This window comes from Electrona antarctica (genome assembly GCF_951216825.1).
Source record: "Electrona antarctica genome assembly, chromosome: 21".
In the NCBI taxonomy this organism is placed as follows: domain Eukaryota; kingdom Metazoa; phylum Chordata; class Actinopteri; order Myctophiformes; family Myctophidae; genus Electrona; species Electrona antarctica.
Window position 1 is genome coordinate 35,408,665 of NC_136802.1, and position 8,475 is coordinate 35,417,139.

Here is an 8,475-nt window from a genome sequence, read left to right on the forward strand (position 1 = left end):
GTGGAGGGTGTCCGTGTGTGTGTCCGTGCGTGTGTACAGTAGGTGGAGGGTGTCCGTGTGTGTGTAGGTGCGTGCATGCGGTCTGTATCACTTCCATTGCCTTTTAGGTGTCCTCTAGGGCTGGCAACCACAACAACGAAAACACATTAAGAGAGTAAATGAAGTCTACAGGTCACAGTGGCTCCATCTCCCCATTTTAACAGGTCAAAGAGAGATGTATTTCAATAGTATGACATCATCTAACTACTACATTAACACAACCTTGGCTTTCATATTGAAGCATAAAACATTATTTGCAAAGCAACGCCAGCAGAGAGCAAAATTGGTCCCGAACAAGTAGTTCGCACATTAGAACAGTGCGTGGTGCTCGGATTTTCAGGGCGTTCACTGATGAAAACTAAATGAAGACTAAATAAAAACTATAAAACTATGATGACTAAAACTATGACTAGAATAGATGTACTGACATTTTTGTCAACAAATAAAAACTACACTAAAGAGATCCAGTAGAAGTTACAGCTCTGAAAATAGCCAATCTACAAGCTCACAACGTGTCGCAGTGCGACACGTTGTGAGCTTGTAGATCGGCTATTCTCAGCGTGCAACAGAGTGTAAAATCAGCCATTAGTCAACACAATAAACTATAGATTTAGTCGACTAAAACCAGGACAGGGCTAATATGGTCCCTGTTCAAGTTCTGGACCGGTTGCAGGCCAGGCCTTTACTATAATATGACACAGCTGATCAGAATAACCTAAATTGGAAGAGAATTATCCGATCCCGTCTGACCGGAAGGGTGGTTTAACCCAGGGGTTCTCAAACAAACAAACAAAAAGAAATCTAATAATTTCAATAAATAAATGCATAAGTAGTAGTGAAAACAGCAGATCCACAAACTGAGCTTGTCAAGTTGTGAATTAATAACACCCACTGCCAGCTTATTGGTTTTCGTATTCCCTTATACCTTTTAAGTACGTCGCAGAATATTTATATCCAGTAGCACACCTACACCCTCCAGACATGGTGGGCCTCTAGCCGACCGTGTTCAAGAAACTTTCATTGTTGCCTAATTGCTTACGATTACTTTCTTAGCTTGGAGGTGAAATGAATTAAAGTTGATCTAGTCAATCGTGTCGTAATGGCTCTCGTGTGTTCGTCTACCACAGTCGTTCTCAAACTGTTTCATGTCAATGACCCCCAAATTAAGCTATAGGTATCTGTCACTAGTAAGAAATCCAATCTAGGGTCAACAATTAACTAAAACTAAACTAATTGTAATTGTAAACCCAATATTATTATTATTATTGTTTATTTTTGGAACCCAGATCATATGACACAATCTAATATTCCACTATGGAATATTCCTTCTGGGAAAATTATCTCTGACTATGAGTGACCCAGGGGGTAGAGTGAGTGACCCAGGGGTAGAGTGAGTGACCCAGGGGTAGAGTGAGTGACCCAGGGAGGGGTAGAGTGAGTGACCCAGGGGGTAGAGTGAGAGACCCAGGGGGTAGAGTGAGTGACCCAGGGGTAGAGTGAGTGACCCAGGGAGGGGTAGAGTGAGTGACCCAGGGGGTAGAGTGAGAGACCCAGGGGGTAGAGTGAGTGACCCAGGGGTAGAGTGAGTGACCCAGGGAGGGGTAGAGTGAGTGACCCAGGGGGTAGAGTGAGAGACCCAGGGGGTAGAGTGAGAGACCCAGGGGGTAGAGTGAGTGACCCAGGGGGTAGAGTGAGTGACCCAGGAGTAGAAGTGAGTGACCCAGGGGTAGAAGTGAGTGACTTCAGGAGGTACCTTTGGTATTAAGCCTTTACTGGAGATGCGACATGGATTTCTACACAGAGTGGACAATTCTTTCAACATACAAATGCTGCTTTCAAGCAGCATTGTTATGGAAAAAAAGCAATTATTTTGAATGGTGCCTTCGGGTAGGGCATGGGGGGACATTTGCATTTCTTTCACCATAGTAAAAGCTGCATTCATGGTCTGGTCTGGAGTGGGCACTTTCTTTCACAGCCCCCATTTGATGTCTGTGTGTTCAGCCTGTTCTGGTCTGGTCTACAAGTCTGGGGGTATTGTCTCTGTCGGGGAGAAACCTCATGTGCAACAACTGTTCCTCTCAGGATTCAAATTAAAAAACAGCCAGTACTTAAGTAAAAGTACCAATACTGCAATTCAGAACTACCTCGTTACAAGTAAAAGTACGGAATTGAAAATGTACTTGAGTAAAAGTACAAAAGTATCGGCATCATAATGTACTTAAAGTACTAAAAGTAAAAGTATTCATAGTGCAGAATGTCCCATTTCACAAGTTCAAAATGTGTACAAAATCTATTGAAAATAGCAGATCTACAAGCTTGTAGATCGGCTATTTTCAAATGGCCGAAATGTATAGGGTTGATGTGGTTAATGCATGTTTTCTAATAAAAAATTTAAAGTAACTAGTAATTAAAGTTTTCAAATAATTGCAGTGAACTTAAGTGAAGTAAAAGTACACATTTTGGCTCCGAGATGTATAGTGGAGTAGAAGTAAAAGTACTGGAAATTGGAAATACTAAAGTAAAGTACAAATACCTCAAAATTGTACTTAAGTAAAAGTACTTAGTTACTTTCCACCACTGAAAACGGCAAAAGTATAGCAGATCGGCAAGTCTACTGTTTAAGCGCGTCACCGGAGCTTGCAGATCTGCTACTATCGATGGTTTTGTGTGCCGCTAGTAGTATGATTAAAACCCATTTTGGGCGGGAACCCCTTTTGGTGTTTTAACTAAGCATCATGTTATACTTTAGCTATTGAAAAATAGCAGATCTACAAGCTCGTAGCGTGCCACCGAGTGGCGCGCTACGAGCTTGTAGGTCTGCTATTTTTGAAAAATCTTAAAAATGCGGCACAAATCTTTGAATATATATTCTTTCAGAGCGAACGTTTTTCTTATTTCGTCGTCAGGCCTAAATGGGTTAAGTACGGCGTTAATCCCCCCTGGCAGTTAATTATACGTGTGTCACTCTTTTTTTGAGTGGTGTAAACCACTCCTACAACTGGCTTTGTTAGTGCAGAAAAAATGAGCATGGTTGCTATGCTCACCCTGTTCACCCGGGTGTGATTTCATTACGTCAGACATGATTTCATTACGTCAGACAGGCTATATAAGACCTTACACCACTCAGTTCACACGGGTGTGATTTTTTATATATAAATAATATAATAATAAAATAAAATATGGAGATAAGAGCTTTCTGTTCCGACAACAACAATATGTTGTTTGAGCGCACGCACACGCACACGCACACACACGCACACACACACACACACACACACACACACACACACACACACACACACACACACACACACACACACACGTGTGTGTGGGATGCAAACAGACTGACTGGTGGTGAAAACAGATGGAACCAGGGAACACTGGGAAGGGAACAACACGCCATGCCTAATCTCCCATCATGTAGACAACAGAAACACCCGATTAACGGCTTGTCTGAAATGTAATAAGGGAAAATTAGCAAAATATGTGGCAAATCTGCAAAGAATATACATCTTACCACTAGCTTTCTTCACATCATCTCTTTGGGCTAAATTCGGCCATAGCCACTTGCCCGAATGTGCCCAAATGTGCTGACCTCATCACATTCCTGATGACGGCTATGGAAGTTTTTAGCCGAAGGAGTGTTTTTCGTGCAACAACTAATGCTTGCAATGGATTCAGAATGATGAAAACCCCCCTAGTTTGACACGTCTCATGCTACTTAAAGCATAATGACATTTAGACTCTTTTGCCTTAACCCATTTTGAGCGGGAACCCCTTTTGGTGTTACATATATTATGTTATAATTTAGCTATTGAAAAATAGCAGATCTACAAGCTACTACTATTTTTGAAAAATCGTTAAAATGTGCCTCAAATCTTTCAGAAAATTGTCATGATTAAGAAGACATTTCTTTTAATTTCGACGTCAGGTCTGGATGGGTTAAAGAGGGTGTAAATGGTACCCCAACTTTGTAACCGGAGTCCACCAGATGGTGGCAGTATTGAGTCCTCTCCTCTTGCCTGCATCTGGGTTCTCTCTCAAGCAGAAACGATGATCGGGAAGCAGCGGGACAAAAATCTGATATCTCCATAATAATTTCAAGTTGTAGTCCTGTTAGGTTGTGTTTACATTTGTGCTGTGGCAGCGCTTCAATATGTCACCAGTCTCGCGTTGATCCCGCCTCTAGCGTCCAGCATACAGCCGCATATCGCTCCAGTCTGATTTGGACCGGAGTACATGGTCTCTACCCGAGAGAGCCCAGAGACTCTCCCTTCTGGCAGAATTAAAATGTTGTCCAGCAGGGGGAGTGGTTTCACCAGGCTACCAACTTTCAGCAGCTTTCAGCAATTGGAACAAATTGATAGGTAATAGTAGACACCTATATGAACACATTTGTGAAGAAAGCTAGTGGTAGAGTTTTTTTTATTTTTTAGATTTGACACACATTTTCCCTTGTTAATGCCTCAGTAGCAGTGCGAGATTTGTGTACCTGACTTCAGCCCGCGTTCGTGTGTGTGTGTGTGTGTGTGTGTGTGTGTGTGTGTGTGTGTGTGTGTGTGTGTGTGTGTGTGTGTGCGCTCACTCACAGATCAAACACCAGGTAGTGAAATCCCTCCTCTGATATGCTTTCATGGAGCCGCACTGGAGCGAGAGAGAGAGAGAGAGAGAGAGAGAGAGAGAGAGAGAGAGAGGGGAGATGGAACGGAAGGCAGAGAAAAATCTCATTAGGGAAGGGGAATTCATAGCTCCACTCATTCAGTCATCTAGACAGCCGCTTTGCAGTGTGTGTGTGTGTGTGTGTGTGTGTGTGTGTGTGTGTGTGTGTGTGTGTGTGTGTGTGTGTGTGTGTGTGTGTGTGTGTGTGTGTGTGTGTGCGAGCGTGCATAAATGTAGGAAAAAGGACATGTATCATTCAATGTAACCTTTTAGAGAGGCTGAGCATTGCAAATATAGCTGGTTTTCAATGCTAGACAGTTACAATGTACATTTATATGTCAATATTGTACTTACTGAGTGCAATATCGATCTATACATAATATACATATTGTCAAGGAGCTTCCTTGAAGAAAACTGTTAATGTCTTAATCTTTAATGCATAGAAATGGTTCAAACCGGCCAGCTTGCCTAAGAGCAATAAACAGCTCTGAATGTCCATTACAAAACCTAACCTCTGAATTGTCAAGTCCTGCTCAAGGCCTTTTTCCTTTTGCTCATGTTTGTTTATCCCTTTTTGGGCGGGAAACCCTTTTGGTGTTTTAAACATCGTTATAATTTAGCTATTGAAAAATAGCAGATCTACAAGCTCATAGCGCGCCACCGAGTGGCGCGCTACGAGCTCGTAGGTCTGCTATTTTTGAAAAGTCGTGAAAATGTGGCGCAAATTTGGAATATATATTTTTTCAGAATGAACGTTTTTAACTCAAATCTTTGCTTCTGGGGGGGGGTTCCTGGAACAACATATTTTCAGATGGGGGTCGGAGGCCAGTTACATATCATTGTTGGGGTCCTTGACATGAAATATTGAGCACCACTGATATAGAAACATGAGGTATTTCAGAAAACTTAGAAGATTTTTTTTTTTTATTTCGATGTCAGGCCTAAATGGGTTTATATATGGAAGCATTACGCAGACCCTAACATAACCACTGGTGGTCATAAACTCCGTTTCAGATGTTTACACACCACAGAGACGCTAACCCCAACTTAGCACGCTGAGCCACTGACACATTTAGTTTAGAGCTAATCAATGATCTATTTTATTCCCTAGTTGTCGTGTAAATAAATAGAAATAATGTTAAGCATTATCATTAGTTACTGTTTTATTGCATTGGGAGATAACATATAGACAGACATGCGAAGCCTGTAGGGAAATAATACATTATTTAAACATGATTTAAACATTTGTGTGTGTGTGTGTGTGTGTGTGTGTGTGTGTGTGTGTGTGTGTGTGTGTGTGTGTGTGTGTGTGTGTGTGTGTGTGTGTGTACGCTTGCATTACTATACTTGTATTGAAGTATAGTGGAAAGTAACTAAGTATAGTACAATTTTGAGGTATTTTTCTTTACTTTACTGGATTATTTCCAATTAGTAAAATATTGTACTTTGTACTCCACTATGGTTTGAAAACAATCAAGATGTTGATTGTTATTACAAAAGTTCAGCATAGCGATAGTTGATCTACAAGCTCACTTGTGAGCTTGTAGATCTAGAAACTGTATTTTTGAGTGGTGTTAGCCACTCCTACTACCAACCACGTATGTCCGTCCGTATGTCCAAATGAGTACGGAAATAGCGTTGCTTGACCACAAAGTGTCACTGTCCACGCACGCACGCACGCACGCACGCACGCACGCACGCACGCACGTTAATGATATATATATTTTAAATACATAGTATTTATTGGTATTGGGTCTGAATTTTATACATTGTATAGATTTTAAAGCTTGTGGAATGTGACCTCCTGCATAATGAGGAGTACTTTTGCTTTTGGTACTTTAACTCTATCTCTGAAAGAGTGATGCCAATACGTTTGTACTTTTACTCATGTACATTTTTAATACCAATACCTTAACTTCTAACAAACTACAATAGGGTATTGATATGTTTACTTAACCCATTCTGGGCGGGAACCCCTTTTGGTGTTTTAAACATTATGTTATGCTTTAGCTATTGAAAAATAGCAGATCTACAAGCTCGTAGCGCGCCACCGAGTGGCGCGCTACGAGCTTGTAGGTCTGCTATTTTTGGTGGTGAATACACTCTTATGCCCCGTTTCCACCCGGGTTGAACCTGTTCCGTTCTTTTTCGCCGCCTAATTTTTAACCAAATTAACCCATTTAGACCTGAGGTCGATTCTAAAAAAATGTCTTCTTAATCCTGACAGTTTTCTGAAAAACCTGTTTCTATGTCAGTGGTGCTCATTTGCTCGCCCCATTTCATGTCAAGGACCCCCAGAATTATCTGTATTTGGCTGCGGACCCCCCATCTGAAAATATGTTGTTCCAGGGACCCCTAGAACAACTGTGTATGGACCCGGACCGAACTCTGATTTACGGCTTGCCTAATCCCTATCGGAACCGACGCCCCACGGACAGCCTTCCCGGAACCCTGACCCACGCTATCCCTACCTACGACGCTTAATAAAACCCGTTAAAGGTTTTTGCTGGCTGCTTTTGAGTCCAATCCTTTCTGGTGCCTGACAAAATGTCTTCTACATCTTGACAGTTTTCTATGTCAGTCGTTCTTCGATTTTTCAAAAATAGCAGACCTACAAGCTCGTAGACCTATGAGCTTGTAGATCTGCTATTTTTCAATAGCTAAAGCATAACATAATGCTAACACCAAAAGGGGTTCCCGCCCAAAAATGATTTAAGTGGTTCAGAATTCAGATCACTAAAAGTTGGTGCGGACTTGGAACCAAAAAAATACTTGGTCTTGCCCCTGAAGTGGGAACCAATTAAAGTGGGCGTGTCACTATTCAGGTTGGAAGATGCAGATGTGAGATAAAAAATAAATAAAGAACGGATCAAGTTCTAGAACCAAAGTTATTTTGGTGGAAAAGGGGGCTTTACTCGACTGGCACGATGGCCCTTGGCTCCCACAATGCCTGTGGAACTAAACCATACACCCTATCATTCTGTTGTCGCTCACTTACGCCCCCCTAACCCATGGGTTGTGTGCACGTTGTGCGCATTGTGTGCGTGCGTGCGTGTTGCATCATCACTGTTTGGTAATTACAGCAGACTAGCCCCTGTGGCTCCGTGTTTGTGTGTGTGTGTGTGCGTGTGTGTGTCAGCAAGGCAGATGGTCTCCATTTTTAGGCATGTCACCTGGGAGCGAAGCTGCTTATTATGGTTTGATTTAACCACAACACAAAGCTCCATGTGTTTGGAGATTTTGGGCGAGTACACACACGCACACACACGCACACACACACACACGCACACGCACACACACACACACACACACACACACACAGCTTTAAGCCTAATTTATTCACACCACACATCAAATGTATGAAGTGTGTGCGTTTGTGCGTGCATGCGTGAAGTTGCTGTACTGCTGTTTGACAGTTGTTTTGGAGGACAAGGAGGAGGGTATCATCATGGCTGGGAGGAGAGCAAAGTGAGAGACCTCTCTGTAGTCTTACCGATATTGGCGTGCTTCAGCAGGCGGCAGATTCTGGCCTCTCTCTCCAGCTTCTGGTGATCTGTTAATAGGACACACACACACACACACACACACAGTTATTTTGTTATCTTGGAATTAACCCATTTTGGGCGGGAACCCCTTTTGGTGTAGCATTATGTTATACTTTAGCTATTGAAAAATAGCAGATCTACAAGCTTGTAGGTCTGCTATTTTTGAAAAATCGTGAAAATGTGCCTCAAATCTTTGAATATATATTATTACAGAGTGAACATTTGAACTCAA

At 42.1% G+C, this 8,475-nt stretch overlaps 1 protein-coding gene across 1 annotated transcript in view; it reads right to left on the reverse strand.

Moving 5' to 3' along the window:
* LOC306914495 (calcium/calmodulin-dependent protein kinase type II delta chain) overlaps positions 1 to 8,247 on the reverse strand; it is a 75,233-nt gene extending 66,986 nt beyond the window's left edge. The window contains exons 1-2 of the mRNA XM_079491544.1: positions 8,192 to 8,247; positions 4,629 to 4,683 (exon numbers count right to left, since the gene is read on the reverse strand). The gene's annotated coding sequence lies outside the window, so the exon portion shown is untranslated. The remainder of the gene's footprint in view (positions 1 to 4,628; positions 4,684 to 8,191) is intronic.
* Positions 8,248 to 8,475: the final 228 nt, after the last annotated feature.